A 16985-nucleotide genomic window follows, 5' to 3' on the forward strand; every position below is an offset into this window, starting at 1 on the left:
GAAGAACTTGGCCTATCCATCATTCCAAACAAATATGTGAGTGGGAGAAGGAGAAGAACTTATACCAAAATGTACCTTGACCGATGTTGAAGATGGATCAATGATCACTCAAATGTGGACAATGATATAGCACAATTGGTACCAATTCTTGTTGGTTCTCACACCTACACAAGCAAAATCTTATGGTGGTGCTCGGTTAGGATGGTGGAACAAAATTTGACACAATTGTTAGTGAGCAGCAATAATGTTGGAAAAGATTCACAAATTTGTAAATGCAACAAGACCAATAGCAAGGTATGGTACACGGAAACACATACGCAAATAGATAAATGGGGTCGTGTAACCAAGGAATTAGCCAAAATGTGGAGACCATGAAAATGCTCGTGTTGCCCAACAATAGAGAGACGCTAGCACTATTGCACAATAGGCGGATACAGAACTTGTGCACAACCTATTAAGCAAAAATGCAAGGACTACTATCCCAAGTATGCTATATGTAGGGTGTTCCGATGGTATGATTCAAGATGATCAGATATGACAATCTTAATGTAGTATGATGCTATGGTTCTTGCTTATAAGCTCTTTGCTTATCTTTCCTTCTTGCTTAAAAGCTTGTTTGGCTCTTTCACTTTTAAGCTCTTTTCTCATGCAAAACTTCACAAACCAAGATAGCAATTGTGTATGCGATGACAACTTTTGTGACACAAAAGATGATACCAAGATATGCACCACTATCATATGGTATGTATGCTATGGAGTATCGATGTCTACTACACAACCTTCTTCTTGTAGACGTTGTTGGGCCTCCAAGTGTAGAGGTTCGTAGGACAGTAGCGTATTTCCCTCAAGTGGATGACCTAAGGTTTAGCAATTCGTGGGAGGCGTAGGATGAAGATGTTATCTCTCAAACAACCCTGCAACCAAATAACAAAGAGTCTCTTGTGTCCCCAACACACCCAATACAATGGTAAATTGTATAGGTGCACTAGTTCGGCGAAGAGATCGTGATACAAGTGCAATATGGATGATAGGTATAGGTTTTTGTAATCTTGAAATATAAAAACAGCAAGGTAACTAATGATAAAAGTGAGCATAAACGGCATTGCAATGGTAGGAAACAAGGCCTAGGGTTCATACTTTCTCTAGTGCAAGTTCTCTCAACAATAATAACATAATTGGATCATATAAATATCCCTCAACATGCAACAAAGAGTCACTCCAAAATCACTAATAGCGGAGAACAAACGAAGAGATTATGGTAGGGTACGAAACCACCTCAAAGTTATCCTTTCTGTTTGATCTATTCTAGAGTATGTAGTAAAATAACATGAAGCTATTCTTTCCGTTCAATCTATCAAAGAGTTCATACTATAATAACACCTTAAGACACAAATCAACCAAAACCCTAATGTCGCCTAGATACTCCATTGTCACCTCAAGTATCCATGGGCATGATTATACGATATGCATCACACAATCTTAGATTCATCTATTCAACCAACACAAAGTACTTCAAAGAGTGCCCCAATGTTTCTACCGGAGAGTCAAGATGAAAACGTGTGCCAACCCCTATGCATAGGTTCATTGAACCCGCAAGTTGATCACCAAAACATACATCAAGTAGATCACGTGAATATCCCATTGTCACCACAGATAAGCATGGCAAGACATACATCAAGTGTTCTCAAATCCTTAAAGACTCAATCCGATAAGATAACTTCAAAGGGAAAACTCAATCCATTACAAGAGAGTAGAGGGGGGAGAAACATCATAAGATCCAACTATAATAGCAAAGCTCGCAATACATCAAGATCGTATCACCTAAAGAACACGAGAGAGAGAGAGAGAGAGAGAGATCAAACACATAGCTTCCCGAGGGTGAACTACTCCCTCCTCGTCATGGAGAGCGCCGGGATGATGAAGATGGCCACCGGTGAGGGTCCCCCCTCCGGCAGGGTGCCGGAACGGGCTTCCAAGAGGTTTATGGTGGCTATAGAGGCTTGCGGCGGCGGAACTCCCGATCTATTCTTTTCCCCGATGTTTTTAGGGTATGTCGGTGTCAAAACCGGCGGATCTCGGGTAGGGGGTCCCGAACTGTGCGTCTAGGCGGATGGTAACAGGAGACGAGGGACACGATGTTTTACCCAGGTTCGGGCCCTCTTGATGGAGGTAAAACCCTACGTCCTGCTTGATTAATATTGATGATGTGTATTACAAGAGTGGATCTACCACGGGATCAAGGAGGCTAAACACTAGAAGCTAGCCTATGGTATGATTGTTGTAATGGATGTCGTCCTACGGACTAAAACCCTCCGGTTTATATAGACACCGGAGAGGGCTAGGGTTACACAGAGTCGGTTACAATGGTAGGAGATGTACATATCTGTATCTCCAAGCTTGCCTTCCACGCCAAGGAAAGTCCCATCCGGACACGGGACGGAGTCTTCAATCTTGTATCTTCGTAGTCTTGGAGTCCGGCGGACGATGATAGTCCGGCTGTCCGGACACCCCCTAGTCCAGGACTCCCTCAGTAGCCCCTGAACCTGGCTTCAATGACGATGAGTCCGGCGTGCATAATGTTCGGCATTGCAAGGCGGGTTCCTCCTCCGAGTAATCCATAGAAGATTGTGAACACCTGGATAGTTTCCGGCTCTGCAAAATAAATTCCACATTCCACCGTAGAGAGAATATCATATACACAGGTTCAATCTGTTGACGTATCTTGTAGCATGACGTCACGCCAATACCAAGCCTTTACTTGAATCTTTTTTATTATACCACCTCAGCGAGTTTAGCGAAGCGGTTTCCTTGGCACGTCTTGTCGAAGCAGAGATCGTGTTACCCTTATTCCGGTATTCTCATCAATACGGACGTGGGTAACCCAACCGCGCCATTGATGGTGGCGCTTGGGAGATAAGCGAGTTTTACCAGGCCGGTGGGGACGTATAGTCTTCGTCCGCCTATATATAAGGGGATAAGGATCCGCCTTTTTACCTACGCCTCTTCCTCCTTTGCTTATCCATCTCCGCGCACTCGAGCTCCAGCGCCCAAGTTCGCGCATCTCATCTCAACCTTCTCCGACCATGTCCGGAGCGGGAGGTAAATGGTTGGCCTCCACCGTTAAGGAGGAGCACATCGCCAAACTGCGCCGCACCGGATACCTTTCCGGCGACATTGCGCACCAGCTGCCCGACAAGGGGCAGCTCATCCTCACCCCCAGGCCCCATGAGAGGGTCGTATTTCTCCCCCACTTCCTCCGCGGACTGGGCTTTCCACTTCACCCCTTTGTCCGGGGGCTCATGTTCTACTACGGTCTGGACTTCCATGATCTGGCGCCGAACTTCATCCTCAACATCGCGGCGTTCATCGTCGTGTGCAAGGCCTTCCTCTGCATTCATCCCCACTTCGGCTTGTGGCTCAAGACCTTCAACGTCAAGCCGAAGGTAGTAAAGGGCACGCAGGCGGAGTGCGGAGGCGCCATGTTGGGCAAGATTCCCAACGTCCTCTGGTTCGAAGGGGCCTTCGTGGAATCCGTCAAGGGGTGGCAGTCGGGGTGGTTCTACATCACCGAGCCGCGCGACCTTAAGTGGGCAGCGGCCCCCGAGTTCAGATCTGGAATCCCTGTGCAGCTCACCTCCTGGAAAGAGAAGGGCTTGCTATGGGGTAATTCGAAGGAGCTGACGGTACTCGAAGCCTGTATCCAGAAGCTGGTGAACAAGAAGCTCAGGCTTGTTAATGTGGTCCAAGTCATGCTCGTTCGCCGGATTCTCCCGTGCCAAGAACGGGCGCTCAACCTATGGGAGTATGATCCGGCACAGCACCAGGCACTGAGCGGGCTCTTCGACACGACGTACGAAGGCGCCTGGAGGGTGCTGTTTAAGGGCGCCGAAGCCCCCGCCTCCGCGACGGAAGATCGCGGATTTCACTCGTAGCGTCCAGCTGACGAGGTAAGTGATTCTACCCCTTTACGGGACACTTGTTGTTAATAGTTCGACCCTAAGCGGGTTTCAATCTCCCTTTTCCTTTGACAAGAATGGATGAAGAAGGCCGAGCAACTCATCTGCCCGGCTCCCATGCTAGAAGACCCAGTGGACGCCCGTCTAGCGGGGCTACTGGTTCCGGCACCGCACGTGGTGCCGGAGAAGAAGGCCAAGAAGGTGGCCACGGGTACTCGAAAGTGTTCCCGTTTTCAGGTATCCGACGACTCCGAGGCGGATTCCTCCCCCGAAGATGAGGAGGAGGAAGAAGACTCTCTCCCAGAGGAGGGAGAGAGAAAGAGGAAGGCCTCCCCAACAGGGAAGGCCGAAGGGTCCAAGAGGGGAAGAACTATTCCCCCGGACAGCTCTGCCAACACCAACGTTGGCGAAGAAGAGTGGCCCTCAAGGGCCAGGCCTCCGGCGAGATCGTAAGTATCCGGATTCCTGAATGATTTATAATTTCTTTTCATGTCACACAGTGTCCTTCTAATGCCGCATACTGCCTGCAGTCCGGCCGATGATGATCTCCCCGCTTCATCGAGCGGGTCGTTGGCTCCATCGGATGTGGATTCCATTCCGACTGCCTCCACCCATCGCACCGCTGAGGACGCCGAGGTGGGATCCCAGGAGAGGACCCATAAGGAGGAGGCTTCGGAGGCGCCACAAGGCAGCCTCCCGGACTTTGCGCCGGACTCCACACCGGAACCCGCAGTGGTCCCGGAGTCTGGCAGGCGGCCCCTTCGCAAGAAGGTCAAGACCGTGACACCGGCGACCCCCGTCCAACCGGAGGTGCTGGACAACTTGTTGGAGGCGCTCAAAGGCGCTTCCATCGAGGAAGAACACCGCACTATCATGAGTGTGGTGATTCAGAAGGTTCAGCTTGCCAAGAGCGGGCTGACCGAGGCCTGCAGCAGCCTTCTAACAGGCTTTGAGGTAAGAAGTTAAAATTATGTAATGTAATACCGCATAGACAGTAGCCCCTGATTCTCGGTTCGGTGTTTGGAAAGAAAAGCCGAACTGAGGATCTAAAGAAGATATACGCAGGGTTGCTAAAAAATATGTCAATATGGGTTTGCAGGCTGCGCTGCTGACCTCTGCCGCACTGACCGCGGAGGTCGGTGCATTGAAGAAGGATCTCGAGCGGTCCAAGCAGGAGCTCGGCCGTGCCAAGAAGCAGCTCGAGGACAAAGAAGGTGAGTAACACCACTTTGAAAATTTACCTTACAGAAAAGGATTTAGGTTGCGATAAAAATAACAAGGATAACGTGGGTACTGCAGGGGTCACTAACGAGGTGGAAAACCTGAAGGAGGCTGTGTCCGCGGCCGAACGCAATGCGGCCGCGGAACAGGCAGAGAGAGAGAAGCAGGAGGCATGGGTGGCGGAAGTGCGGCAAGAGCTCCAGGCTCTCATGGAAAAGCATGAGAGTTTGGAGCGCGACTCAAGGACTCGAGAGTCCGAGCTTGCCTCGGCTCTCGAAAGTGCCAAAGCCGCCAAGGCCGAGGCCCATAAGGCCCTTCAGGAAGTTGAGGATGTGAAGAAAATAGCGGCGGGTAAGGCATTTTTCATGCAAAGCAAGCATGTTAATGTAAACTACCTGACACTTACCCGAATTCGGAGCTCTCCAGGGGCGTTTGCAGATCTGCCTCGCAGTGTATCCGATGCCGCCGCATTCTACCATGGCAAGGAGGGGAGCTCAACGGAGAAGGTCTTCTGGTTTCAGTACGCTGAGGCCGGCCATCCGGTGCCCCCTAGCGACCAGCTGAAGCAGCTGGTCGAGCTCCATAAGGTAGCCGAGCAGGCCATGAAGGGCCTCATAGTCCGGCTGTGGCCTAGAGAGGCCATGCCTGGGAGCTACTTCGGCCTCGTGCGGCGGCTGGTGGATGCGTGCCCCTTGTTGGAGGTCGTCATGCGCTCCGCCTGTATTGAAGGTGCTCGTCGGGCCCTTGCCCGCGCAAAAGTGCACTGGGGCAGGCTGGATGCGAAGAAGCTTATCACTGATGCACCGCCAGCGGGCAAGGAGTACCGTACGCCCGAGATGTACTATAAGACTGTCCTGAAGGGTGCCCATAAGATTGCGGATGAGTGCCCCAGAGATGTAATTATTGAGTAGACTCGCTATGTATTATCCTGTGCGCTGAAAACTTTATTCATATGCGCTAAGCAACGCTTGTTTGATTTAAAATATTACCTTCTGTGCGGCCGTTTATAAAATCTGAGAGATGGCAAGTCGTTGGCTTCAGCCCCCAAGCCACGAGTGCTGGGGTGTTCGGGATAAATTTGAGCACTCTTGTTCCCATTTTTGGGTCCATCTAGGGAGGCGCTCAACACAACGAACAAGGCAACTGGACTTATAATTCTTGAACACTCTCACTTAGCCACAGAATTCTATAATTTTAAATTTCGGCGAAGCCCCTAGTATTCGGAAAACCGAGTTCGGGGCGCTATCCACGCCTTGGCCGGACATTATCCGGTTCTTCGCTTGACGCGGCATAAGTCTTTAAGGACTCGAAAAGACCTCTCGAACAGGGACCAGTCTCTCGCCTTATCATGACAATCAGTTTTAGCCTTCTCCACTAAGGCGCTCGCCCAGCTCGACCGGGGCGCGATCGCAGTGGTTCTCCCAGTGCCACCTTAGCCGACAGAACGGAACGTAAGGTACCGAAACGTGGGAGCCGGGCAAACCCAACTATTGACCCAAGACATGATTCGGAGCCGATTCATATAATGCTATAAGTTCGGGGTGCCGCACTTGTGAAAGTGTTCGGACTTATCACACCATAATGTGGGGAACATGAGCCCCTGGTGTATTCGGCCGTACCAAAATATATGGGTGCAAGATGTCATTAGTGAACATATATGTAAAGTAATGCAATAACAGGCAAAAAGTGTTGCATTGTTTATTCAAGGGATTCTGCTATGAGTGCGGAATGATACAAAAAGTGCGGTAAACAAGGGATTGGACTAATTAAACATGTCCCCCTCCAGGGGTGGGTTGCAGACTGGTGTATATAATCAAATTTAATGCTCGTAATGGAGACCACCTGATTGTTCGTCGCAGCCTTCTTCCCTCCCTGGCTGTTGCATCGTGAGTTCGGCGGGTTCACCACCGGGCAGGTCCTCTGGTGAACGGAGTCCTGTGTATACAAAGAAGGAAAATAATAAAAAAGAGCGACACACTTGTGAGCCCCTGGTGTGGTCTAGCCGCACTCTGGGTCTGTTGTGGTCGTGCCCCTCCTCCTAGGCCCATGGTATATCCAGAGCGTAATGATGTACGCGGAGGGTTGGTCTTGCAATTATGCAAGGGCTGGGGTTAGGGCCGCATTGCTACGCGTGCTCTGATCTTGCCAGTTGGTCTTGGTTGATGTTGCTTCGGGCGTGTTTGGCCGTATCCGGCCATTTAACGGCCGAACTCGAAAATTGCCTTAGAAGGCTGCTCTGTACTTCTGCCGTGAGAGCCGCTGTGTGTTCCTCCGTTCGGAGGGAGCGTTCCGTGTTTCCGTTGACTGTGATGACTCCACGAGGGCCTGGCATCTTGAGCTTGAGGTATGCGTAATGCGGCACCGCGTTGAACTTTGCGAATGCGGTTCGTCCGAGCAGAGCATGATAGCCGTTGCGGAACGGGACTATGTCGAAGATTAACTCCTTGCTCCAGAAATTGTCCGGGGATCCGAAGACCACTTCCAGTGTGACTGAGCCTGTACAATTGGCCTCAACACCTGGTATGACGCCTTTGAAGGTCGTCTTTGTAGGTTTAATCCTTGAGGGGTCTATGCCCATCTTGCGCACTGTATCCTGATAAAGCAGGTTCAGGCTACTGCCACCATCCATCAGGACTCTCGTGAGGTGAAATCCATCGACGATTGGGTCTAGAACCAATGCGGCGAATCCGCCATGGCGGATACTGGTCAGATGGTCTCTTCGATCGAAAGTGATCGGGCAAGAGGACCATGGATTGACCTTAGGGGCGATTGGCTCCATCGCATATACGTCCCTTAGTGCACGCTTCCGCTCCCTCTTGGGTATATGGGTTGCGTATATCATGTTCATCGTCCGCACTTGTGGGGGGAAACCCTTCTGTCCTCTACTGTTCGACGGCCGGGTCTCTTCCTCATCGTCGCTGTGCAGCCCCTTGTCGTTATTTTCGGCAATTAACTTACCTGCCTTCTTAAATACCCAACAATCTCTGTTGGTATGTTTAGCTGGTTTTTCGGTGGTGCCATGTATCTGGCATGAGCGGTCCAGTATTCGGTCCAAGTTGGACGGACCCGGAGTGGTTCTTTTGAATGGCTTCTTCCGCTGACCGGGTTTAGAGCCTCGGAATCCAGCGTTAACTGCCGTATCCTCCTTGTCGTCGCCGTTAACGCGGCGTTTATTTTTGCTTCGACGCGACCTGCCATTGTGGTCCTTAGTGTCCGGACTACCAGCATTTTTGCTGAGGTTGTTGCTGCAAGCTAGCCAGCTATCCTCTCCCGCACAGAAGCGGGTCATCAATGATGTGAGGGCTGCCATGGATTTCGGCTTTTCCTGTCCTAGGTGCCGGGCTAGCCACTCGTCGTGGATGTTATGTTTGAAGGCTGCGAGGGCCTCTGCATCCGGACAGTCGACGATTTGATTTTTCTTTGTTAAGAACCGTGTCCAGAATTGTCTGGCTGATTCGTCTGGCTGCTGGATTATGTGGCTTAGGTCATCGGCGTCTGGTGGTCGCACATATGTGCCCTGGAAGTTGTCGAGGAATGTGGCTTCCAGCTCCTCCCAACACCCAATTGACTCTGCGGGCAGGCTGTTAACCCAATGCCGAGCTGGTCCTTTAAGCTTGAGCGGGAGATATTTGATGGCGTGGAGATCGTCGCCGCGGGCCATATGGATGTGAAGGAGATAATATTCGATCCAAACCGCGGGGTCTGTCGTGCCATAGTAGGATTCAATGTTTACGGGTTTAAACCCTTCAGGAATTTGATGATCCATTACTTCGTCAGTGAAGCATAGCGGGTGTGTGGCGCCTCTGTATTGAGCAATATCACGACGTAGCTCAAGGGAGCGTTGTCTGCTGTGTTCGGCCCGTCCGAAGTTTATGTATCCGGCTCGACGGTATTCGTCGTGGGTCGTGGGGCGCCCACGTGATCCATAGATAGATCTGGATTGTCTTTCCTTGTCCTCCAATATATCCCGCAAGTCCGGCGCATTCCCCCGTGGCTTCGTACTCTTCGAGTAATGCCGGGGTATGGTCTTGATGGAAGGCCTGGATGCCTCTCTGTCGCGACCACGGGGTGGTCGGTCGGCCGTATTGTGCGCTGGTGATGAAGGTATGTATGCTTCCTCTTCTAATCGGGGCAGCAACTTGCGTTTTGGGTAGCTCTTGGAGGGGCGTTCGAGTTCATACTCTTCGGCCGCGAGGACCTCGGTCCATCTGTCGGCCAGTAGGCCTTGATCAGCTTCAAGCTGCTGCTGCTTTTTCTTTAGGCTATTTGCTGTGGCCATTAGCCTGTGTTTGAAACGCTCTTGTTCGACGGGATCCTCGGGCACGACGAATTCGTCGTCGCTGAGGCTTGCCTCGTCTCCGGAGGGAGGTATATAATTATCATCCTCGACCTCTTCGTCTGCCGCTCTCTCGTGAGGGCTTGCTTCTGCATCCTCCTGCGCCGAATCTTGCAGGAGGGGATTGTCTTCGGCACTCTCTAGGGTATTATTATCTCCTGTGCCGGAATCTCCATTCTTGCTGTGGCGGGATTTAGAGCGGCGCCGCTGACACCGGCGCTTGGGCTGTTTCTTTAAGGAATCTGCCTCCGCTGCTTCTTCACCGTCCCCATCTTTTGGGGTGTCCACCATGTATATGTCATATGACGAGGTGGTCTTCCAATGCCCTGTAGGCGCTGGTTCTTGTTCTTCTCCGGCATCGTCGTCCATACCGTCGATGTCTTCGGAGTCATAGTCTAGCATGTCGGTGAGATCGTCGACAGTGGCTACAAAGTGGGAGGTGGGTGGGCTTTGAATTTCTTCGTCGTCCGCATCCCAACCATCCTGGCCATAATCCGGCCAGGGCTCTCCGGATAGCGAGAGATGCTTTAGCGAATTTAGAATGTCACCAAAGGGAGAGTGTTGAAAGATGTCCGCAGCGGTGAACTCCATGATCGGCGCCCAATCGGATTCGATTGGCAGGGGCGCAGGAGGTTCGGAGTCCGGCAGGGAGTCCCGCACCTCGGAGTGACAAGCTTTATAGGGGGCAAGGTCAGTGTTCATCTCCAACGCCGCGGAAGTTGCAGCCCCCGATGCGGTGTCCAGCCACCGGTCCTCGATCTGGGTGATCGGCTCCGGACTGAGGGCCGGAGCGGATTCGTGTGCGGCCACCAAGGCACTGTCCGGCGGTAGAGCTAAATCATGCCCATCGTGACAGTGCGGCACGCTCGGCTGTGGCACGAGTCCATCGAAGATCAAGTCCCCGCGGATGTCGGCTGTGAAGTTTAGGCTTCCGAACCTGACCTGACGGCCAGGGGCGTAGCTTTCGATCTGCTCCAGATGGCCAAGTGAATTAGCCCGCAGTGCGAAGCCGCCGAATACGAAGATCTGTCCGGGGAGAAAAGTCTCACCATGGACGGCGTTCTTGTTGATTCAAGAAGCCATCGAGCCTATCGGTGACGATACAGAGGAACTCTCAATGAAAGCACCAATGTCGGTGTCAAAACCGGCGGATCTCGGGTAGGGGGTCCCGAACTGTGCGTCTAGGCGGATGGTAACAGGAGACGAGGGACACGATGTTTTACCCAGGTTCGGGCCCTCTTGATGGAGGTAAAACCATACGTCCTGCTTGATTAATATTGATGATGTGTATTACAAGAGTGGATCTACCACAAGATCAAGGAGGCTAAACCCTAGAAGCTAGCCTATGGTATGATTGTTGTAATGGATGTCGTCCTACGGACTAAAACCCTCCGGTTTATATAGACACCGGAGAGGGCTAGGGTTACACAGAGTCGGTTACAATGGTAGGAGATCTACATATCCGTATCGCCAAGCTTGCCTTCCACGCCAAGGAAAGTCCCATCCGGACACGGGACAGAGTCTTCAATCTTGTATCTTCGTAGTCTTGGAGTCCGGCGGACGATGATAGTCCGGCTGTCCGGACATCCCCTAGTCCAGGACTCCCTCAGGGTATATGGAGATATATAGGAGAAATAAGTCGGTCAGGGGAGCCACGAGGTGCCCACGAGGGGAGGGCGCCCAGGGGAGGTGGGCGCGCCTCCCTGCCACGTGGCCACCTCGAAGCTTCCCTTACGTGCACTCCAAGTCCCCTGGATTGCTTCCTTTCCAAAAATAACTTTCCCGAAGGTTTCATTCCGTTTGGACCCCGTTTGATATTCTTTTTCTTCGAAACACTAAAAGTCGTCGGATGTCCGGTGTCGGTCGGACGTCCGGTGCCTGGGCGATTTCCGGCACTGGATGGACAACTCGTTTTCGTGGAGGAGAATGGTGGAGAGGTCAAATCCAATCGATTTTGTGGATGGAAATGGTGGAGAAGGTGGGGGAAAGCTAGATCCACACGTGGCAACACAAATCCAAGGATCAAATCCAACAAAACTTCATCACACCAACAAATCACAAAACATTTTGGGGCTATTTTTGGCGGGGGGTGGGGGGATTTTGGATTTTGGACGAAATCAACAAAATCAAGATAGAAAACAAAGGGCAGGGGCTCCAAAAACGTGATCAATGTGCATGATACCAAGATGATGTAGGGTGGAACCCTAGAGGCCGATCTTTCATGTTTGGAGGGGGATCCTACCAAGAACACAAAGAACACGAGAGGGGAAACGAGGGGAAGACGAGGAAATCACAAGAGAAAACACTCAACCAACAAGAATAAAGTCACACATGCGCTAGATCATCGAGACACGAAGTGATACACGATCCGAATCAAACAAAGGACGATACATAGGGTCACCGGTTCTTCTCCGTGAGGAGGTCTTGAAGTGGGTCTTCTCCAAAAGGAGGTCTTGAATCGAACGAGGATCTTCTCCGAAGAGGTGTCGGTCCCTTGCGGTGGAGTAGGTCCGGATGGATGAGCAAGGCTCTATCTCAAAATAAGAGCTATCACAATGCTAACCCTAGCTAGGAGGTGGGAGAGGTCTATTTATAGTCTAAGTGGACGAAAGGGTAAGTGGCTTCGGCCCAACACATGAGCGGACGCACAGGCATTGGACGTCCGACAGTCACCGGTCGTCCGAAGGCTCACGGGGGTCCGTGGGTGTCCAATGTTTCGACTCTGGTCAGGAATTGTCGGTCATCCGGTCGGGGTCGGTCGTCTGGTCGTTCGGTCGTCCGCAAGTCTCCGTTCTTCCGATGTTTTGGCTCGGGTGTGGTGGTGTCGGTCGTCCGGAGAGGCTCGGTCGTCCGGTTGCTGGGACTTCGCTGGTCGTTTGGAGCCTACAGGCGTTAGATGTCTGGTCGGCGTCGGTCGTCCGATGACTGGGAGTTTCGAGCGGCCCTTCTTCTTGTCTGTTGAACTTGGTGTCCTCGCTGTCTTGTCCATTGGGTGTAGCTGATCCATGGCTCTCCTCCAAACACCTGATCACACATAGGGTTTCCGCATTAGGTAGTAGCCATGTCTCATAAGTCGAAATGGGTAGTTTGGAGAGGAGCGAGTTCACCTTATCTTCGATAACCTTTGCTCGAGCTCTTGTCATAGGTCCAATTGGTGTCGTGGGAGATGTAGGCACGTCCATGGGGATGATCGTGGGATGCTCCACATCAGGACTCGTCCATAAATCGCAATGACAAAGTTCAAAAGGGAAAGAGGTATGGGAAGAAGATGAACTAAAGGGGAGTCTGGTATGTTTGCCTAGTCGACACGCATCAGAGTGGGGCGAGACACTTTTATTGAAACTAAAATCGAAATAGGCAAAAGCTTTGTCAAGGACGGCGGCGCCGGAGGGGCCAAGCCGCTGGTGCCACAGGTCGGTGGTGATGGCGGTGGTGAGGCAGTGCCGTGATGGAGCGAAGGTGTAGAGGTTTCCCAGGGAGTCAAATCGAAGAATCACTGTCTTGGTGGCCAGATCCTTAATAGAAAAGCCATATAGGCCAAATGCAATTGAAATGGAATTGTCACGGGAAAAAGCATGAAAAGAAACTAGGTATTTGATAAGAGTAGGGGAGATGAGGATTTCGAGGAGGGAGAGAGGGCGAGAGGTAGTAGGGAAAGAGGTAGAACCGACACCGGTAATGATTGCCGACGACGATGGAGGAGGGGGAAGAGAGGTTGGGAGGGGAAGGTGTTATACCAGAACCGGAGCTCATGTGTGATGTGGCACCGCTATCAAAAACCCAGTTGCCGCCAGGAGCAGTAGGGGGATGCAGAGCCATCTGGTTCAGCGCGGCGATGAGGGCGGCCTGGTCCCATTGAGGCGAGGACAAGGGCACAACCGTGGCATGATGAGCTTGAGGCGCAGGCGACGCGGATGGGCGAGCACCAAGTAGGCCCTGGAAGGTGCCGGCGACTGTCATGGGAGGACACGGCCCGGAGGAAGGTCCACCGAGGATGCCCCCGCCGGAGGAAGAGCCGCTGGAGGGGGTCTACTTGCGCCTCTTCTACCGGCCGCGATTCCCGGAGGAGCCGGACGAGCTGCCGGCGGCGGGAGTGTTGGGGACGAGCAAAGCCGGAGGCGGGAGGGCCTGGTGGAAGGAGGCCGGTGCTGGAGCGGGCGCCACGGGTCTGGCCGCGAAGTAGGCGATGGCCTGGGCGAGCAGGGCCGTGCGAGCATTGACGCGCGCCAGCCTACTGAGGCGCTGCTCCTCCAGCTGAAGGAAGCCCCGAATCTTGATGAAGGAGGACCGGGGACCGTGCGTCATGTGCGGCACCGCATGCTGGAACCGTTCGTCAAGGCCCCCCAGGACATTGTGGACGAGCTCTCGGTCTTTGATGCGATGGTCGAGATCCCGCAGCGTATCCGCCATTTGCTTGAGCCGGGACGTGTAGTCGACGACAGAGAGATCGCCCTTAATGAAGTTGTGGAATTCGTCCAGAAGGTAGGTCATCCGGGCATCCCGATTGCTGCGGAAGAGGGAGTGGATCGAACGCCAGAGGGAGTAGGTCGTGTCCTTGCGGTCCTCGACGATCTCCAACGTCGAAGGAGTCACGGTGGCATTGTACTAGGAAAGGACGGCGAAGTCGTTGAGCACCCAATCGGAGGTGGCGTGCACCGGCGAGCCGTCGACATGGTCGGTGAGGCCGAGCTTGGTGAGTGCAGAGAGAAAATGGCGGCGCCACAGGCCGTAGTTCTCCTTCTCGTAGTCGAGAGTGACGAGAACGTGGTCTCGGATGCGAAGAGATTGGACCTGGACGGTGGGAAGGGTTTGAGTCGCGACTGGAAGATCGAACTGCTCGTCGTCGTCGGAGGAGTCACCGGCAGAAGAGTTGCTGGAGGAAGAACTCATGGCGGCGTGGTGGAGCGAGAGGGCAGCGGAAGATGAGGATCTCGCTAAACTGATACCATGTTGGAACCGGATCGAGCAGAGAGAGAGGTTGTGCAACTCGTATTTCATTATCTGGAGGTTACACAGTTTATATACATACACGGCTCAATAGAAAGAGCTCAACGCAAGGCCTGAAAACTAGCCATATACAAGGCCCACTAACACACGACTAATACACGTTCGCTAACAGATACGATCTTTGTGAGGTAGCTAGATGCGATCTTTGATCTATGAGGAAGAGGCTCTGACTATCATGTAAAATAGGTTGAAAGCGTTGAACCCTTTATCTCGGGCTGCATTGATATATATTGGGCGTATGCCTTGGCGTACACGAAGTAGGAGATCGACCGTGAAAGGATCGATCATTACAGAAGTTTGACAGAGGACTACGAGAGAAGAAGAGATTGAGGGGGATTACAAGTTAAACAGAACTCCTAACTCTACAATTCTAACAGTCCAGGCCAAATCAATCAAGCAGCTTCCTTGCTTGCTTAGCTTCTACTTGTACATTCGTGTGTTGCTCTACAAGCTAGGTGCTTTAAATCACGTGTTTTGCTCCTGGTGATTTGATCCAGCGTCCAAAACCCAACACTTCCGTGGCGGCGTGGGGAGCAGGATCGGAGTGGGAAGGGGTGGCGGGTGGCGGCTGGGCTAGGGTTCCACCTGAATCGCCCCTCCTGGAAGCGGCGTGGGGCCTGGGTCGTTCCGGCAGTTCATCTTCTACAACCGAACTTGTCTCCAAGGAGTGCCAGTCACAAGGAGTGGATACCGCTGCCACCTAGTTTAGTTTGTATTAATGTTGACGTGCAGCCTTCACCATCTCGTCGAGCTCGGCAATTGGTGTGGTGGGTGGTAGCCATGAGAGCGGCTATTTAATGGCTTCCCGACAATCTTTATGTGGGATTACTTTACCTGAGGTTGCTAAAGGGCTTGCCTTACGGCGAGCTATTATCTTGGCTCAGGAGAAGGGCTTTTCTCCGGCCATCTTGCGCTGTGACTGCTTGAGCCTGATTTTGTAAGTTTAAACCTCGGACAGAAATTTTGTAAGTCTATAGCGTCTTGTCTAAGTTATGTGTTATTTGTTCGTGTCAGCCGTGTTGCTAAGGGCATCTCCAGCCGCGTCCCCAACAGGCCCCCCGGGCCACTATTTCGGCGCCGGCGCCGAAAAAACGGCCCAGTCGCGCCCCCAGGACGCCGAAAATCGCCGGTTCAGACCTTTTTTCCGCCCGGCGGTCACAGACCGAACCCGGCGCGCTGGGGAGCCGTTGGGGGCTCCGGCGCTAGGGAAAAGCACGCCTGGCCCACACCGACAGGGGAAAAGTCAAGGTTTTCTTCCCCCGACTCGCCTCGCACCCCCGCGCCCTCGGCCACCACTAGCTATATCCCGGCGACGGCCGCCGGCCTTCTCCGCTAGATAGACATTCCCCGCCGGAAAATAGCAGCGCTTCGCCGCGGCAGCCCCTCCCGCAGCAGCTGGGCGTTTCCGGCCGCCGTTTCCGCCCGCGGAGCGCGGTTTAACGGCGGGTACATGCCCACCGAGCGCAAGGTGTTCGGCGTTTTGACTGTCTCAGCGATGGACTCGGATGAGGAGGAAGAGCTCGCCGCGCTGCTGGAGGAGGAAGCCGCGGCCGACGTCCAGGAAGAAGAGCATCTGATGGTGCTCGCCGCCCTCGCCCAGCAGCTGGAGAGCAATGAAAAGCCGCGTCGAGGTGGCTCGGCGCCGGGGCGGGTGAAAGCAAAGAACCGGCATCGTCTGCAAGGCTACTGCATGCTCTACTCCGACTACTTCGCCGATGCTCCACTTCATGGCGAGAGAACATTTCGGCACCGTTATTGTTGGGGAACGTAGTAATTTCAAAAAAATTCCTATGCACACGCAAGATCATGGTGATGGCATAGCAACGAGAGGGAAGAGTGTTCGTCCACGTACCCTCGTAGACCGTAAGCGGAAACGTTAGCACAACGCGGTTGATGTAGTCGTACGTCTTCACGATCCGACCGATCCAAGCACCGAACGTACGGGGCCTCCGAGTTCAGCACACATTCAGCTCGATGACGATCTCCGTGCTCCGATCCAGCAAAGCTCCAGAGATGAGTCCCGTCAGCACGACGGCATGGTGACGATGATGATGCTCTACCGGCGCAGGGCTTCGCCTAAACTCCGCGACGATATGACCGAGGTGGAATATGGTGGAGGGGGGCACCGCACACGGCTAAGGAACGATCCGTAGATCAACTTGTGTGTCTATGGGTGCCCCCTGCCCCCGTATATAAAGGAGCAAGGGGGGAGGCCGGCCGGCCCCTTGGGGCGCGCCAAGGAGGAGGAATCCTCCTCCTAGTAGGAGTAGGACTCCTCCTTTCCTACTCCTACTAGGAGGGGGAAGGAAGGGGGAGAGGGGGAAGGAAAGGGAGGGCGCTCCCCTCCCCCCCTCCTAGTCCAATTCGGACCAGAGGGGGGAGGGGGCGCGCGGCCCATGCTGGCCGCCCCTCTCTCCTTTCCCCTAAGGCCCATAAGTCCCAATACTCTCCCGGGGGGTTCCGGT

The sequence above is a fragment of the Triticum dicoccoides genome, chromosome 6B (genome assembly GCF_002162155.2).
Source record: "Triticum dicoccoides isolate Atlit2015 ecotype Zavitan chromosome 6B, WEW_v2.0, whole genome shotgun sequence".
In the NCBI taxonomy this organism is placed as follows: Eukaryota; Viridiplantae; Streptophyta; class Magnoliopsida; order Poales; family Poaceae; genus Triticum; species Triticum dicoccoides.